Source organism: Dermacentor andersoni, chromosome 1 (genome assembly GCF_023375885.2).
Source record: "Dermacentor andersoni chromosome 1, qqDerAnde1_hic_scaffold, whole genome shotgun sequence".
Lineage (NCBI taxonomy): Eukaryota > Metazoa > Arthropoda > Arachnida > Ixodida > Ixodidae > Dermacentor > Dermacentor andersoni.
The window spans coordinates 75,927,665-75,946,893 of NC_092814.1; the positions used below are offsets into that span (position 1 = coordinate 75,927,665).

Sequence of the window (19,229 nt, forward strand, 5' to 3'; positions counted from 1 at the left end):
TTAAGGGCGGAGAAGAAGAAAGAAGAGAAAAGCAAAAACTGCAGCGCCGTGGTTTTAAAGCGCACCCGTGGTAGAGAAACGGAATGCGATATAAGCGTGCGTAGCCATGATACGCACACGACAAACTGCCTTAATATATTTAGACTTGAGGGAAAGCTTCGTTAGCAAACGATAGCACGGCAATCAGCACTCGAATATAATTATAACCCTAATACTAATTGTAAATATTCATCTCATCTATGGGATCTAATGCGCGCGCTGTTGCTTTGTCTCTGCGTGTAGTAGTTGAGAGAGCCAGTTTAAGGGCGGAGAAGAAGAAAGAAGAGAAAAGCAAAAACTGCAGCGCCGTGGTTTTAAAGCGCACCCGTGGTAGAGAAACGGAATGCGATATAAGCGTGCGTAGCCATGATACGCACACGACAAACTGCCTTAATATATTTAGACTTGAGGGAAAGCTTCGTTAGCAAACGATAGCACGGCAATCAGCACTCGAATATAATTATAACCCTAATACTAATTGTAAATATTTATCTCATCTATGGGATCTAATGCGCGCGCTGTTGCTTTGTCTCTGCGTGTAGTAGTTGAGAGAGCCAGTTTAAGGGCGGAGTAGTTGGAAGGCATACTTTCTAGGAAAAATGGCCGCTCAAGGAGAAGAGCCAACTCGAGCGGCTTTAGAGGCTAGGAAAACTGCCTTAAAATATTTAGACTTGAGGGAAAGCTTCGTTAACAAACTATAACACGGCAATCAGCACTCGAATACGACGAGAGAAATTACTGAGACGTGGAAAATTCCCTTGAAAAAAAAAAATCTGGTTTGCTAGGCAAATGCTTGTATGTATTGAACCTCTTAAAAGATGAGGGGTGAAATATGCGCTCACCGAGAGGGCATCTTCGGCACGAGACATCCCCAAGGCACCTTACAGAGATGTGGAGAGCTTCGCGGCCGGAACGAAGCTTCCCTTCTCCGCCGGCCAAGAGGGGGAAACGCGCTTTCCGATCGCTCAAGGTTGCGCGGACAAAGCCTAACTCTAGCATCTAGGAAAAGCTTAACCAGGTGCGATGGCGGCACGCATAGCGTGGGAAGCTAGCCGCCAGAATAACTATACCAAGGACTGCTGCTGATGAGGGCGAAATACCTTCGTGTAATTATAATAACCCGAATAGGACTACTTTCGAAAAAAAAGGAAACGGCCCAGAGGGCTATACTACGAGAGCTATGACTGATAGTTTTCTCTCTCTCTCTATATATATATATATATATATATTCATCTCATCTATGGGATCGCATGCGCGCGCTGTTTCTTTGTCTCTGCGTGTAGTACAGTGAAGAGAGCCAGTTTAAGGGCGGAGAAGAAGAAAGAAGAGAAAAGCAAAAACTGCAGTGCCGTGGTTTTAAAGCGCACCCGTGGTAGAGAAACGGAATGCGATATAAGCGTGCGTAGCCATGATACGCACACGACAAACTGCCTTAATATATTTAGACTTGAGGGAAAGCTTCGTTAGCAAACGATAGCACGGCAATCAGCACTCGAATATAATTATAACCCTAATACTAATTGTAAATATTCATCTCATCTATGGGATCTAATGCGCGCGCTGTTGCTTTGTCTCTGCGTGTAGTAGTTGAGAGAGCCAGTTTAAGGGCGGAGAAGAAGAAAGAAGAGAAAAGCAAAAACTGCAGCGCCGTGGTTTTAAAGCGCACCCGTGGTAGAGAAACGGAATGCGATATAAGCGTGCGTAGCCATGATACGCACACGACAAACTGCCTTAATATATTTAGACTTGAGGGAAAGCTTCGTTAGCAAACGATAGCACGGCAATCAGCACTCGAATATAATTATAACCCTAATACTAATTGTAAATATTTATCTCATCTATGGGATCTAATGCGCGCGCTGTTGCTTTGTCTCTGCGTGTAGTAGTTGAGAGAGCCAGTTTAAGGGCGGAGTAGTTGGAAGGCATACTTTCTAGGAAAAATGGCCGCTCAAGGAGAAGAGCCAACTCGAGCGGCTTTAGAGGCTAGGAAAACTGCCTTAAAATATTTAGACTTGAGGGAAAGCTTCGTTAACAAACTATAACACGGCAATCAGCACTCGAATACGACGAGAGAAATTACTGAGACGTGGAAAATTCCCTTGAAAAAAAAAAAAAATCTGGTTTGCTAGGCAAATGCTTGTATGTATTGAACCTCTTAAAAGATGAGGGGTGAAATATGCGCTCACCGAGAGGGCATCTTCGGCACGAGACATCCCCAAGGCACCTTACAGAGATGTGGAGAGCTTCGCGGCCGGAACGAAGCTTCCCTTCTCCGCCGGCCAAGAGGGGGAAACGCGCTTTCCGATCGCTCAAGGTTGCGCGGACAAAGCCTAACTCTAGCATCTAGGAAAAGCTTAACCAGGTGCGATGGCGGCACGCATAGCGTGGGAAGCTAGCCGCCAGAATAACTATACCAAGGACTGCTGCTGATGAGGGCGAAATACCTTCGTGTAATTATAATAACCCGAATAGGACTACTTTCGAAAAAAAAGGAAACGGCCCAGAGGGCTATACTACGAGAGCTATGACTGATAGTTTTCTCTCTCTCTCTCTATATATATATATATATATATTCATCTCATCTATGGGATCGCATGCGCGCGCTGTTTCTTTGTCTCTGCGTGTAGTACAGTGAAGAGAGCCAGTTTAAGGGCGGAGAAGAAGAAAGAAGAGAAAAGCAAAAACTGCAGTGCCGTGGTTTTAAAGCGCACCCGTGGTAGAGAAACGGAATGCGATATAAGCGTGCGTAGCCATGATACGCACACGACAAACTGCCTTAATATATTTAGACTTGAGGGAAAGCTTCGTTAGCAAACGATAGCACGGCAATCAGCACTCGAATATAATTATAACCCTAATACTAATTGTAAATATTCATCTCATCTATGGGATCTAATGCGCGCGCTGTTGCTTTGTCTCTGCGTGTAGTAGTTGAGAGAGCCAGTTTAAGGGCGGAGAAGAAGAAAGAAGAGAAAAGCAAAAACTGCAGCGCCGTGGTTTTAAAGCGCACCCGTGGTAGAGAAACGGAATGCGATATAAGCGTGCGTAGCCATGATACGCACACGACAAACTGCCTTAATATATTTAGACTTGAGGGAAAGCTTCGTTAGCAAACGATAGCACGGCAATCAGCACTCGAATATAATTATAACCCTAATACTAATTGTAAATATTTATCTCATCTATGGGATCTAATGCGCGCGCTGTTGCTTTGTCTCTGCGTGTAGTAGTTGAGAGAGCCAGTTTAAGGGCGGAGTAGTTGGAAGGCATACTTTCTAGGAAAAATGGCCGCTCAAGGAGAAGAGCCAACTCGAGCGGCTTTAGAGGCTAGGAAAACTGCCTTAAAATATTTAGACTTGAGGGAAAGCTTCGTTAACAAACTATAACATGGCAATCAGCACTCGAATACGACGAGAGAAATTACTGAGACGTGGAAAATTCCCTTGAAAAAAAAAATCTGGTTTGCTAGGCAAATGCTTGTATGTATTGAACCTCTTAAAAGATGAGGGGTGAAATATGCGCTCACCGAGAGGGCATCTTCGGCACGAGACATCCCCAAGGCACCTTACAGAGATGTGGAGAGCTTCGCGGCCGGAACGAAGCTTCCCTTCTCCGCCGGCCAAGAGGGGGAAACGCGCTTTCCGATCGCTCAAGGTTGCGCGGACAAAGCCTAACTCTAGCGTCTAGGAAAAGCTTAACCAGGTGCGATGGCGGCACGCATAGCGTGGGAAGCTAGCCGCCAGAATAACTATACCAAGGACTGCTGCTGATGAGGGCGAAATACCTTCGTGTAATTATAATAACCCTAATAGGACTACTTTCGAAAAAAAAGGAAACGGCCCAGAGGGCTATACTACGAGAGCTATGACTGATAGTTTTCTCTCTCTCTATATATATATATATATATATATATTCATCTCATCTATGGGATCGCATGCGCGCGCTGTTTCTTTGTCTCTGCGTGTAGTACAGTGAAGAGAGCCAGTTTAAGGGCGGAGAAGAAGAAAGAAGAGAAAAGCAAAAACTGCAGCGCCGTGGTTTTAAAGCGCACCCGTGGTAGAGAAACGGAATGCGATATAAGCGTGCGTAGCCATGATACGCACACGACAAACTGCCTTAATATATTTAGACTTGAGGGAAAGCTTCGTTAGCAAACGATAGCACGGCAATCAGCACTCGAATATAATTATAACCCTAATACTAATTGTAAATATTCATCTCATCTATGGGATCTAATGCGCGCGCTGTTGCTTTGTCTCTGCGTGTAGTAGTTGAGAGAGCCAGTTTAAGGGCGGAGAAGAAGAAAGAAGAGAAAAGCAAAAACTGCAGCGCCGTGGTTTTAAAGCGCACCCGTGGTAGAGAAACGGAATGCGATATAAGCGTGCGTAGCCATGATACGCACACGACAAACTGCCTTATATATTTAGACTTGAGGGAAAGCTTCGTTAGCAAACGATAGCACGGCAATCAGCACTCGAATATAATTATAACCCTAATACTAATTGTAAATATTTATCTCATCTATGGGATCTAATGCGCGCGCTGTTGCTTTGTCTCTGCGTGTAGTAGTTGAGAGAGCCAGTTTAAGGGCGGAGTAGTTGGAAGGCATACTTTCTAGGAAAAAATGGCCGCTCAAGGAGAAGAGCGAACTCCAGCGGCGTTAGAGGCTAGGAAAACTGCCTTAAAATACCAAACGTATTTGATGAATCGGCTGTGGTGGGTGGGGTTTCTCTGCAGTGTGCTGTGCTGTTGTGTACTGGAATACGTGTGCGTTTGCATCATTTCCATTCCTTGCTACGACTAACGAAGGAAGACAACGTAGACGACAACGTAGACGACAACGTAGACGACAACGTGAGAACTATTCACGGCTTGTCGTCACCGCAGGAAAATAACAAATGTGCCGTTCAGCTCGTGATCGAGTGCTTCTCCAGTCCATCCAAAATACGCGGATAAAAAGTATTGCGCCAACCATCCACGTATGCGAATTTAATTCGCGCGTATACTGGTGAGCAACTGCGACGCCAGTACCAGGCATTTCGACGTGCCTCACGCTGCCGTGTAGGCGTTCTTTTCAAGTGCATTAGTTTAGAGTTTGGTTCAGTCCGCTGTGAGCTGTTGTCCTGCATTAGCAGCGGATCGTTAGCGTTTTGAAGCGCATACATTCCAGCATTTGGAGACTGCTTATGCCGATAGCCGCGTCAAATGCATTGGCACGCATGTTTAAATGACTAATGTGTCCACTTGTTACGCGTGCACTGCTCGTATCCTGTGGCAGTGCTCGTTCTAAAAGCTTCGAAGACCATCTACACTCATGCGTGTGTTCAATTTATATATGCACAGGATGGACTTGCCGGCTAGTTGGTTGAGCATTTTAGAAGAAACAGCGCAACACAAGGACGACGCAAAAACATGCCACACCACGAAGCGCTGGTGTGGTTGATGCTTTTTTTCGTCCTTGTGTTTGCGCTGTTTCTTCTTCCACGATACACGCACACCACAGGTACGCGAAAGTTTAGGAGCATAAGTGGTTAACTCTGTTTTCCCCGTTTTCTCTCAGTGTCAATGGCACAGTGCGTTGCCCGGAATTGTGCACGCTTACCCCCATATGCAGAAATGCATCATAACTTGAAGCCCATGCTTGACTTTATCTAAACGACGCAAGTCGTGAACGCACCAAAAGAAAGGCAGTGAGCGTCTTGGGGGACGTTCGCACCAGGCGTCGTTTATATCAAGTCAAGCATGAGCTTTGTATTAAGATACATTTCTGAATACGGGGGCTAGACATCTGCTTCTTCCAGAAAATGTCGAAGAAACGCCCGCCAAAACCAGGCACATTCGTAAACTTAACTAGGCAATACGAAGCTCCATAGAAAAAAAGAAGAGTGGTATTAAAAGCTTTCAGTATTTTTCTTTACTCCAAAATAGTTGCGCTCTCGTGGCTTCACTGTACAGAGATAGTGCAGCGTTAGCTAGAAAGCATGAATTTCCTAACTCCATGCCAAAATAAGCTTGTAAAATTATTTAGGTGCTAGAATCCAGGGTTTGTAGCGATCCTTGAAAATCCTTTATTTCTAGAATGCCATTTTCAAGGCATTGAAAACCCTTGAATTTTTAGAAGTACTGGAAAGTCCTTAAACTTGTACACTTGGCTAGACTTAGCAGACATTGCCAAGCGCTTTTTTTCCCTTCTGTGACACTCTTTCGCATGTCACAGAAAATTGTCTCTGGAGGTCATAGAAGGAAAGCGACATCCTTAAAGTTGAAATTACAAAGGAGCTGCAGATATTAGTTTTATGCACATGGAACCGGCGACAAATGTGCTTGGAGGAGCAGAAGCAGGAAGCTCAACAGTTGAGGCATTCGAAGAGAAGCCGTGAAGAGTAAATTGAGAGCGACAGACACAATAAAAAGAAATTAGAAATGACTATTGCTTATTTGATGGTGAAAAAAGCTGAGGCAACAGATGACATCACATACACTGTCAAACCAAACAGTATTCAAAAACTGCAAATGTTGCAGGTCCAAGTAGTTAATTGTGCTATTGCAGAAAAACTTTGAGCACTTTCTTGAAATGCTTCCTTGTGTGCGTTTAGTGGTGGGCGGTGAAAGGCAAATTAGCAGTCTTTCAAATGTTTGAAATCACTGAAATGCAATTTGTTTTGTTTTCTTTAGTTTGCATTAAAGTTAATGGTGTTCTTGAACAAGTTATTGCCTGTCGAAACTACTACACACATTGCACGAGGTCCTTGAAGTTACTGTGTCGGGGCCTCGAAAGTCCTTGAAAACCATTCAATTTTTTTCTTCAATATTGCTACGAATCCAGTAGAACAACTGTCATGGAGTAAAAACCTTTGCTGAACAGGGGCTTATACGCAGAGCACAGGAAGACTAGAAATGCAGTAGTAGGCATGGAGGGCCCTGAAAAAAATGTGCCACATCCGCTCGTCTGCCTTATGTTTCTGCAACGACTGTCGCATTTTTAATAGAAGTGCACTTTCTGTTCTACTCCAATAAACGCAACATTACGAACTCCAGTGTGGGGCAGTCCTTCAGCCAATGCAGAACTTTTTCTGTACATCCGAGTCAGCTCTGTCATTTTTCCAGCATTGTAGTACAAATTTGTTAAACTGGTTTAGCAGAATATGAGCAGTATACTCTTAAATTAGCTGTTTATTTGTATGCACAAGTTCAGGTCCTCAGTTTGGTTGCATGACAAATTTCCATACCTCAATAGATACAAGAAACAATTTTATTACAGTTTAATAAAATCCAAACCGTAATAATCACAACAATATAATGACATACATTTCTTTTGGTACGTATACAGCCCATGTCTTGGCAGTGTATAAATTCAACTATACACCGCAAGTACTGTGTCCTGACCACTATTATTCACATGTGTAAAACCATCACAGCAATTCAACAAATATCACAGTAATTAGTGACATATACTTTGTAACTGCTTTACATGAGCATAATGTATACAAATGCTCCCTGTGTACCTACACATGACTAGTGCCACCCGAGTACTATTACTCACAGGTGTAAAACCAACAAAGCAGTTCTTTAAAAAATATCACAGTGCTTAGTGACGTACATGCTGTAACTCCCTTGTAGAAACTCAATACAAACACGTGAGGACACAGAAAGCTAGCAGTGGGCATACATGGGAATACCACCACCTCAATACTAATTCACAAGTGTAAAACCAACCAAGCAGTTTTTTAAAGAATATCACAATGCTTAGTCACATACATTTTCTAACTAGCTTATATAAGCTTTATACAAACATGAGAACATACACAAAGCTAGCAGTGCACCCGCATAGAAGTACGGCCATCTGAACACGATTATTTGCAATGTAAGCTCAACAGAACAGTTCGTTATAGTGACGCACATTTTGTAACTGCCTTATACAAGCTCAGTGCAAGCACAAGAATGCAGAAAAATATAAATTAAAAACTTGCTCTATGCATACACAAACAGATCAACACAAATGGTAAACACCGCTTTGAAGACAAATGTGACTGTGGCAGAGCGCAGTGCTGTGCCGGTTGAAATTGCCACCCACAAAAGTATTGAGCAATGCTTAAACCACAGGCAATAAAGTGCTGAAAGACTGCGTCTCTAACGTAACTATTTTAATTCAAATTTCTTGAATATAGGGCTCGCTTGCAGATAAGGCATCTGATCCAACTGACCTGATTTTACACCTGCTACATGCATACAATGCACTCAGATATAACTGGTGATAATAATTATAAAAGGCATTTAAAAACTTGATAGTATGATGAAGATGCATGACTAGAAAAGTTCTGTCCCCCTCGTACTTGTTAAAAAGGTGTAAGTACGACACATGTTCTTTTTTTCCTCAATTTTTGCATTAATGGACAGCCGGGAACCTCGAACCGACACAAAAAAAAAAGATACTGCTATGTTAATAGTGTTATGAATAATTTTTTGTGAAAGCTTTTTTACAGACAAGTTGCAGTCTCGTTTCTGGAGGTTGAGCTGTATCTTGCAAAATAACTTGAAAAGTGGTCACATGGGAGCATGACACTGTATCATAATGTTAGTTTCAGTTGACTCTCTTGCCCTACAAGTCGCTGCTCACTGTGGCCAGTGATGCAACAGCAGTGTCTGTGTGATTTTCATCACACTTCTGTCCTATGCCATTCTTACCAGAGTTGGCGGCACATAGATACCCAAATTTCGATAGTGTTGCTTTCTCAGGTGGTTGCTTTTGATTTGCTCAATATCAGTTGGCACTTCAGCTGCATCAAACTTCTTTTTTACCTCTTCAACAACAACATCAACAACAATCTTATGACACCTGTGTTGTCCTTCTAGTTGCCTACAAAGACCAGTCAATCTAGCAACAACACTGACAGTCTCTATCTTGTAATGGGGGAGAGGTGTGTCCCAACATGTGTTCCACATTGTTGTCACTATGTGGGCTGGCTGGGGAGGCAACAACTGTAATATGTTTGCATTTGCATATATTAAAGTGATGCTTGTACTGTGTTATAACACCTAACTTAGTCTTGCACTTGCTGCACAATAACACTGGCTCACAGTCGTGGTGAAAAGCTTTTGTATGTTGAGCAAATGAGTTGTATCCACTACAAAAAAAGTCAGTGATAGCACACATGTTGCTCTACCAGGCCTGGTGTGGTTCCTTCTGACACTGCTGCTGATGCTGACGCGCTGCTGCTTGCCTCGTACACTGTTGCAGCTGCAGTAGACATGGCAGTCTCTGTATCTATTGCTGCCGTGTCATCTGTCATGGTAACTTCCAAGTGGTATCGGGCTCAGTTCTGCAACAGAGATGTTGTTTGCCCCTTGAGGGCTCTCATGATCAGGGCCAATAATTTCGTAGGCATTGTCTCCTGCATCGAAGAACCAATAAGAACAGCATGAATTAATAAACATAGCTCTAAAAAGTACGGACATCAAGACTTAACCACAAGCTTTGCACATAAGTGACCAGGCTTAATGAATAATACTTGCAGGAGGAGTTGCACAATTGTTTGTGTATATTACAGTAAAGCCTCATCAGAAGATATTCAAGAGGCACGGGAAACATGTCTCTCGAAACCAAAAATTTTGAGACACTGAGGCGCCAGACTAGATCACTTTATTATGCATCATCACTAAAGTATGTTTTGATATATCTGAAGGAATAAATGCTCAGGGTGGCTTAAAGGGCCCCTAAACCACTTCTCGACATTTTTTGAACATTTCAAGTAAACACACGTATCGAAATCAGAATGGAGTCACGATCAACGAAGCCAAATGCCAGAGTGTGTAGCACTGCCGGAGCACCACAATATGAAGAAAATGACCCCGTGCGCCTCTCTGGACCTATCCTGCACCCCCCAGTTTGTCCTGACGTCACCAGGCTGTCTCTGATGATGTCACCAGTTTCCGGTGCTGTCGATTGGTCGAACGAAAGTGTACGACTGCCAGCAAGGCCTGCAAGCAAATACACACACTCCTTCCTCGTCGCGTTGCGCGCGATGCCATTGTGGGCAGCCAATGGGGGCAAAGAACAGAAACGCCAACAGAAGGGTCTCCCTATGAGGCTCTTCAACACGAGTCACCATACAGTTCCGTTGTATTAGCGCCACCCCTCGCAGGACGACGGGCCAGCGCGGCAGCAACAGAGCTCGTTGATGTTGGCCTGTCCCGTAACATTTGGAGGTGTACTAGGCAAGGAAAAGACGATACTGTCCATATGGCGTGTACCAGATGAAAGAGTAAAATGAGTGGGGACTACTTTTCGATAATCAAACACACGTAGCTCCACTATTACTGCACCGTTTCGAAAAATTCTCGTGGCTACCTGTTCATTGCCTTATTGTGTAGAACTGCAACACCGCAACTAAATTTCAACCTCGGTGGTTTAGGGGCCCTTTAAAGAAGACATTCACAGCTTTTTAGTGACTGTAGATTGTGTTAGCTTCCTTCCCAACTTCTGGAATTTAAACACTTCACTTTGCAAGCCTTGTTGCTCGCAGTACCTTTGAGGTGCTCTTAGACGCTCGTCAGCTTCAACTGCCGACACTTTCTGCCCTGCACTGTCCTCGTTGCCCTCCTTTTCTGGTTCATGCTAAAAGAGACATGCGCGATTGACTTGTGTAAGGATTGCGTGATGTTTACGCCCTTCGGAGCACACAAGGTGCACAAAGTGAATGTGTCTGGGTTGTGTCCCTTCGAAGTAGTGAATACTTAAAAAGTCATCCTTAGTCACAAAGGTGTCTCTTGTATACAGTATTGTTAACGTGGCAAACATCGGAAAACCAACCAAACCATTTTCAGATGTCTCTTACAACCAAGTGCATCTTGTAATGAGATTCTACTGTACTGAATATTTTTCAACTATGGATCATCTGCATGTACATATAGTCACAAAGACATGTTGTGTGGAATGGCGAATCGGGAAACAGTTCGTACTCTTACTTTTTGTCCCTAACATAAGCAGCTGATAACAATATGATAAAAAAGCAGGCAATGAGGCTAGAATGGAACATAATCCTTCAGCTCTAAACAGTTTTTTGGGCCCACATCATTCCCTCATATGACATAAGGAAACAACTTGATTGCAGTAATGGCTGCGTGTGATCTGAGTTGATTGAAACAAACTATACGTAAGGTTGTCCTGTATGTAATTTTATCAGAGTGCTTTTTAGATGTCCTGCTGGTGATCCTAGCTGCGCGATGCTTCTCATGCTTTTTGGCACGATTCCTTTTTTTCCACTCCACTTTTTTTCAGATTTTCTCCCCTTTCCCTTCCCCCTTGTGTAAAATAGCACACTTGAAGTATCAAATCTGTTGAACTAACGTGTGTATCAAACCTGTTAACATGTGTGCTTCTCTGTGGTCTGTGTTGTATTTTTGCGCTGCACAATTCAATTCAAGATGAAAGATGGAACGTCCCTGCCTTTAGTTTAATTGTGTGTGTGTGTGTGTGTGTGTGTGTATGTCTCTCTCATGTTTTGAAATATATGTACATTCAGGAGTGCCTGCATGCCCTTCTCTCCTGCTCCAGTGACGAAAAGGAGAGCCTGTTTATGCACCATAGTAAAAAATTCAAAGGTTTTCGCTGTGCCCATTACATCCCTTATCATATGGATCTGTCACAATACAGAGTAGCAGTGGTCCATAATACTAGCCCATCCCAACATAATTATAAATTAACACATACCGACATGCTGCAAAACAGCTGTTGCAAAGCCGCTGGTGAAGGCAATTTCCGCAGCACTGCAGTGGTACAGCCGAGTTCCACCTGTATAGTGACAAATCCATATGCATGTTAGCAACTCAGTAGTTGCTGATGGTTTCATAAGCTTTACACTACACAATAAAGTAATCTAGACAACTTTGTTGGAACAAATGCACATAATTAGGACACCACTTAAACTCTAACACGATTAATTGCCCCCAATCTCTCACTCACTAAGGGATAATACTACTGAAACATTGGTGGAGAGCTCAGATTAACACAGCCCATTAAGGACAAGCGTTCTTTGAGGAAAACAGCTATAACAGCGGTTAGTTTTCTTGATCATTTTATGTGGTAGCTTTGATTTAAATGTCATGCAGTACTATAAAATACAAAGTGCCGCATTTCTAGCAGCAGAAGGCGTCGTCAGGCTCATGGTACAACGGATTTTTGCACTGTTTGTCAGTGAGCCGACACATACAAAGAAAACCGAATTCACACATACATATACAGTGTCAAGTGCACTTCTCCTTCTGAAAACGCAGCCACCAGTTCCAATGTTGCTGAAAGGAAAGGTTATATAAAGTGCGAGACTGCATGGAACTGCCACTTATGACTGTAAATGTATGGTCTGCTGAGTGCAGAGGTAGTCACATGCTATTCCTAGTCTCGTTTAGAAGCATTACTAAAGAATAAATTAAAATCTATTCATAAGTCACGAATTTCATGCATCCACAGTTTGGCTAAATAACCTGTGAGAAAAAGACATGTTTACCTGGAATAGCAACCTTTTTTCCTGCTGCAAAACTTTCCTTTGAATTAATGAAATAACTTTACAGCGTCATAATGCATTTCTCGCAACTACTTGCCGGCAGTGGCGAGTTAGTGTTTATATCCGACTCATTGGGCGACAATACTGCCCAACACAAATGCTTCACGGACACGAGAACACGTCCCTCGCAGAGAATAGCAACCATATATGCCTCTGTGAGACATGATCGCACCTTTGTGGTCAAAATGTACATTAGAACGACATCACCATCTCATTAAAAAGAAAGCCTCCGTACAAGGCAGCCGCCAACTGCATAATGTGAAATTGCAACTGATGTCCACTTACTGGTGGCCGGTGTTTGAGTCACTTTTGGCAGTTGACTGGGTGCTGAGAAATGCACGTCCTGGGTTGTCCCTGCAAAACATACAGGGTTATGTCAAATGTTGAAAATATATATATATGCCGGCATTTCATCAGTCGCAAAACAAACGAGTAAACTAATAAACAACTGTAATGTAAACAGAGTACACATCATAAGATAGGCTGTCAACTGTTAATGCATTACGCAAAAACCTAATGCATAGGAAAGACTATATGTATACACACGAAGCTGACACACAATTTAATTCGCTCTAGGTTTTTCCGTGCCGTATATTGAAATTATTATGTCTCGTAGTTAGAGCAAAATTAGTGTAAATTACGAAGTAAATTATCTACCCTGGAAACTTTTCTTCAATATGCACCTGTGCGCGCTTCGAACGAGTAGCATTGTAAAATTTATGTACATGGCATTTCACTTAGTTGCTGAACACGGATTTCCTTTGCCCTGTGTCGTGTACAGTGAGCTACATATATCTGCCCCCCCCCCCCCGTTTTTTGTACTAGCCATACTGCGTGCCACTGCACCTATACGCACGTCAATAAACCTCACGACACAGAAATAAAAAAAGCGCCAATCACCCATGCCTGCATGTTGTAGTGGGCCTAACCTAACCAAGCATGGGCTGTTGCTTTTTATAGTAAACACAGACACCGTGCTCATTGCAAGTATGTATCATGTCGCTAAGCAAATATGCAATTTCATTGTACCACTATTTTTTTATCACATGGATATATCTGTTGAGAGGCAAGACAAAAAGCAGTCACTTCTCAGAACTAATCAGCTTTCTTAAAACGCATTTTTAACTTTTCAATGACACTTGCTGCTATGTGTTTGTCTCCAGAGAGCATACTTGATTTGACTTTCCAATCAGAGACATTACATAAATATACCATGTTAAGATGACTGCCTGGAGCACGTGAGAATTTTCATCTTCGTGTAACATACTGTATCTTGATTTTGTTGACATTTGGTCAAATGGTACACCCAATATACCCACATACTAGTTTTCTTGTCCAAATAACATGCCAATGTATTTTGATTTTTTGGCATTGGCTCCTCTGCACTACGTGAAGTCGCGCTGCACTGGCTCTTTCACATCCTCGTGTCCTTGCAGCTGCCTTCTTGCGTTATATAAAGCGGGTGCCTGAAAAATATCGTATGCAAAAGTCAACACAAGGGCATGGTGCAAAACAACATCAAGACAGTCAAGGCCATGGCAATAAAAAAGTCTTAGCTCTTAAGTCTTCCTAGTGAAATGCATGCAAAACATCCAAATGACTGCAACAGTCAACTGCTAAACTAACTTCAATTTTTAGATTTAAGCAAAAAAACAAATAAAACACAGTTCATCCTTGTTTTTCATGAATGTTAGAATACTCCTGCTAATGAATAGAATATTGGTCATTTTCAGACGTCATAGATCTGTCGTGAGTCTGGTGTATCGCAAACACCACTTGTGACACATCCTAAGCACGTGCCCAGTGTGCCCCCCCCCACCCCCCCCGCACCATCCCTGGTTGTGCCACTGCTGAAGCCATAATTTGAGGATTATAGCTGCAAACATGATGCTCAGTAGGGATGAAAATATTGTCCTTCAGCTCAATGGATATATGGATTTGCCTATAAAAAAGGGCAACAAGGCTTGTTATGGCAAGCTTACCCACATTTCAATACTAACAAGTTCACTGCGGCCTGCATCTAAGCTTACTAAAAGGCATGAACTTATTTTCATGCATGAGGTGCGCAGTGGAGTTCATTTTTGACAGACCCGACTACTGCTGCAGTTTGAAATCTAGCATTTTAGATTCTTGTAGGCATGTAAAAGTTGCAGTTAAACCGCAGTTATTAGTTTATTACACCAACCTATTGTTCTGTGTACGACAGACTGGTAACACGGAATTAAAGCAACATTTTATTTTGATATTTTTTCTCTACTATAAATATTCAAGCGATAAACACATCTTGATCTGCCATGCTATAGCAAAATGCACACATTACGCTTGTAACCCCCAGAGGAAGGCTGATTTAGCTGTTCATATGACGTAACTCTGACACGCCAACTCATATTAGCAAATGCACAGGCATGTCCAAAACAATAAGCGTATGCAAAGCGCCCCCGCAATTGTAATTCCACACAGCAGCCGTTATATTCGATGCCGATGCGTAACTAGCTGCTCGACAATTCACCGAGTTCGTAGACATAAGCATCCTTTCAGTTTCGCACCGTGCACGAAAACCTCAACAGGAGACAAAACCAGACCTATAATCACACCATTTCAACATGAGCAAAAACAGTTCAGTCTTAGGGATAAACACTGTGAGAGCGATTTAGTGCGCGACGGCGACGAGCGACGGCTTCGAGCGACAAAACGGGCCGTCGCTTGAACAGATGGCTCGGTTCTGGAAATCTAGAAATCGTCGCTCTTCGCCCAGAAGTGCTATGAGCGACTAGCCAATAGCGCCAAGCCGGAACTGGATGTACATACATCGCTCAAATACTACCGATTGTCGCGCGGAACGAGCAAATGATTCAATTTTTATACGTGCAAGGATAAGAACGTACTGCAAGACCTCCGGAAATATTTTATGCTACTTTTTATAGTAAAATACATCAACGTAAATTACTGAAGCACGCGTCACGCGTGACTGCAGCCCTCATGCCGGCAACACCGGGGAGGCGTCGCTCAAAATCGTCGCTCGCACGGAGTACGACTTGTAGGCGACGAGCGAACGCGACAGCCATCTCCGTCGCGTCGCTTGTAGCTGCCGCGCGCAAGATCGCTTATATGGGGTTTATACTTTTTTCAGCATAAAACATGGATTCCTCATGCGTTTTCAGTAAGTTCAAGATAACGCGCCCAACTGACCTCTTGCAGCATGCAGCTGAATGCCTGCGGCAAAGTTTCTAACTAGCACTGGTGCTGCACGTAACTTCAGTGGTCGTCGATTCCCCCTGCGCGAGACACCGTCAAGCGCGCGGTTTATTTATAAAAAAAAAGCATGCTGCCAGCAAAATGACGCCTTCTATTATGTGATTCCTTAGTTCAACAGCGTTCCGTACACAGTAGACTGCCAAACTGAATAAATTCAAACACACAAAACGCACGCTAATCACGCTCCGCATAGGCTCGGAATCACGGGCTGGTGAACTAACCATTTTAAGCGTCCTCTCGCCTGGCGTCTTATTGAACATACCATAGTTCTGGCAGCGTTTGCGATTTTTAAAGCTCTTACGGACAACGGCAAAGTGATAAAATCACATGCAGTTATCGCGACGACTGGCTTTTTCGATTGACATCGAGAGACACAGCGCGTATGCCTAGTCCTTTGTCAATCGCGTCGGCTAAGCGCAGCGAAGACTTCCTGGCGATAGCATGACATATACGGACAATGTGCACCTAAGTTAGAATTCACTTACCGTGGAGGATTTGCTGTTATATCCAAGGCATGACGAACGACTGTCGTGTTTTCGTGGCGACGCGAGATGGCTGATATACGATCTCCCTTGGCTGGCCTTTGCTGCCGCTGCGCTGCTCGGCGGACGGATCTATTTTCTCCGTTGATGTGTTGTTCCGCGATCTTGAGCGCGCGCGCGCGCGGCGGAGCCACTCCGAGTGAAAAAGTAGAGCGCTCGCTACGCGTTCCTTTGAACTGCGGCGGCCTGTTCTCTTAGAAGCAAAACGATGTGTTCTTTGCTCAGCGTGCATGAATGATACATTGCCATGTTTGGGGCCAGCCACCTACAGTTGAAGCAGAAGATTACGCTACGTTTTGTTTTCTATTGCCGCAAGAGTCTCTCTTTTCTATTGTCGCAAGAGTCTTTTCACTCTCTCTCTCTGAAGGGGAGAGTGAAAAGCACATTTCACTCTCTCCTTGGTGACAGAGTGAACAATGCATTTCACTCTCCTCGACATTTTGCGAGAGTAAAACGACGCTTTGAAGAGTGAACCGGCAGCTTCACTCCTGCGATACCCTTCCTAGTTTTTAGAGTGCACAGCGCAGGACGCACCTGCATGTATCGGAAGTTTCTGGAATGATATCGATGGTTCCATCCGATGTATGTCACCGAACCTTGTGTATTCTGATTGCATGTATGCGCGACACGAATAGTGTAGAACTTTGTGGAAGACACGTGGGTCCCAGTGATTACTCTGGAACATTCGACGACTGATGTATAAAAGCCGACGCGCTTGAGCCGCACATCAGATTTCCGACGATCGCCAACTGTGTTCGCCGCTATCGTTGTGCTTTAAGTGTAACTCGCTTTTGAGGGCACAAGTTCGCCCAATAAAGATTTAGTTTCGCCGTTTACAGTTTTGCTGTGTTCGTCCCAGTCGCTACCACGTGACATCTGGTCGAGGTGCTAGTGCGTTCATGTACTGGACGCCCCCGCAAATCCGCGATCCGAGACCGATCTGAGCACAACACCAACGTCGCCAAGGACCAGCGAGCTAGCCGTAGGCAGCAAGGCCTGCTACCGGAATACGGACCTCTTCCCGAGAAGACCAGAGGGATCACGCACAAGTCAGCAACCCGAATGACTGCCCCAGCGTTCCCCATTCCGCTGCAACAACCTCGGGAAACACCAATCTCCAATCTTCGAAGACTAAGAAACTTGGTTGGAGGCTACGAACGAACCGTGACTTTTAACAACTGGGACTCCGAAGACAAGCTGCGACATGTCTTTTTCGCATTTGAAAACGCCGCCAGGACGTGGTCCGAGAATGGAGAAACCACCTTAACGACGTGGGACCTATTCCGAAGCGGCTTCCTGCAGACATTCACAAGCGTCGTACGCAGAGAACGAGCCCAAACTCTTCTAGACACCCGAGTGCAGCTACCTAATGAGAACGTTGCCATCTTTACGGAAGAAATGAGCCGTCGGTTCCGCCATGCCGACCGGGAAATGCCCGAGGAGAAGAAAGTCCGCCTGCTCATGCGCGGTGTGAAGGAAGAACTTTTTGGCGGAATGATACGAAGCCCACCGAAGACCGTCGACGAGTTTCTTCGGGAGGCCACCAGCATCGAGAAGACACTGGAAATGCGGAACCGGCAATTCGACCACCGCACGAGCTCAACAAACTACACCGGAGTTTAATCACTGGCCACCGACGATCTGCGCGAGACTATCAGAGCGGTCGCACGGGAAGAGCTGCAGAAGCTGTACCCGAGGTCGCAGCCTCAAGTGGCCTCCATCGCCGAAATCGTCAAAGAAGAGGTTCAGCGATCCCTTGGAGTTCCTGAGGTGCAACCACAATCACCGCAGCCCCAGCCAGAAGCGATGACCTACGCCGCCGTCGCCCGCCGTCAAGGCACCCCTGAGCGACCGCGCCAGCGTCATCTAACGCCACAATTCCGTCGTCCACCGCCGCCGCCGCCAGCAAGCCCACCCGTCGCCCAGCGCAGCTGCGCGATGAAGACGGACATTTGGCGCGCTCCTAACCATCGCCCGCTCTGTTACCACTGCGGAGTAGCGGGTCACGTTTACTGCCGATGCCCATACCGAGAAATGGGACTGCGAGGGTTCTCCGTTAACGCGCCGCGACCACAGCTTGGCGAACGACCTCGCGATATCGCCGACTACATCACCGCCACTCAGTGGAGCCCTCTGCGACCGTCCCGTTCGCCGTCACCAGGCCGCTACCTGTCGCCGCAGTGCATACACTGGCCCAGCTAGGGGCCGGTCTGCGAGCCCATATCCAGAAAACTAAAAGCAGCAACCGATTGAGGTGCGGTTGCTGTTCGTCGAACTGACGACGATCCTCCGCCGCCGACGAATACGCCGAAGAGACTACCTCGACGACATAACAACGACACGCTGCCGTCCCGACGAAGTCTGGAAGCAAACGAGACGCCGACGAAAGGCGACCTGACGACGCCACGTACCAGCCACAGGTCAACGCGACGCAGCCGTGATCCGATGCCAAGACCTAACTGTAACGCAAGACAATGAACCACCGACCTCGACGTGCTTCTCGACGGCCACGCAGTCACCGGCTTAGTAGACATAAAAGCCGATTACTCTGTCATGAATGGACCCATCGCCGCCCAGTTGAAGAAAGTTAAAACTGCATGGGAAGGCCCTCAAATTCGGACCGCTGGAGGACACCTCATTACGCGTACTGGAATCTTCACGGCAAGAATTACCGTTCAAGACCGTACTTACCCTGCCACCTTCGTTATGCTCCTACAGTGTTCACGAGAAGACATTCTCGGCATCGACCTGAAGTCGAAGTCGATAACGCTGTCGGAAGATTGAGCGATACCGCCGGAGGGCTCTCGTAGTCACCATGCCTTGAGCGTGCTCG

The 19,229-nt window shown here is 45.0% G+C and overlaps 1 long non-coding RNA gene across 2 annotated transcripts; it reads right to left on the bottom strand.

Moving 5' to 3' along the window:
- Positions 1-7,277: 7,277 nt before the first annotated feature.
- LOC140215575 (uncharacterized) lies at positions 7,278-16,437 on the bottom strand. 2 transcript variants are annotated; one of them, XR_011892468.1, is made up of 5 exons: positions 16,340-16,437; positions 13,919-14,065; positions 12,885-12,953; positions 11,750-11,830; positions 7,278-9,431 (listed from the first exon to the last, which is right to left on the bottom strand). It is a non-coding gene; the product is annotated as an uncharacterized lncRNA (long non-coding RNA). The 2 variants fall into 2 exon arrangements; XR_011892467.1 differs by having other exon boundaries at positions 12,885-14,065.
- Between the last annotated feature and the right edge of the window lie 2,792 nt (positions 16,438-19,229).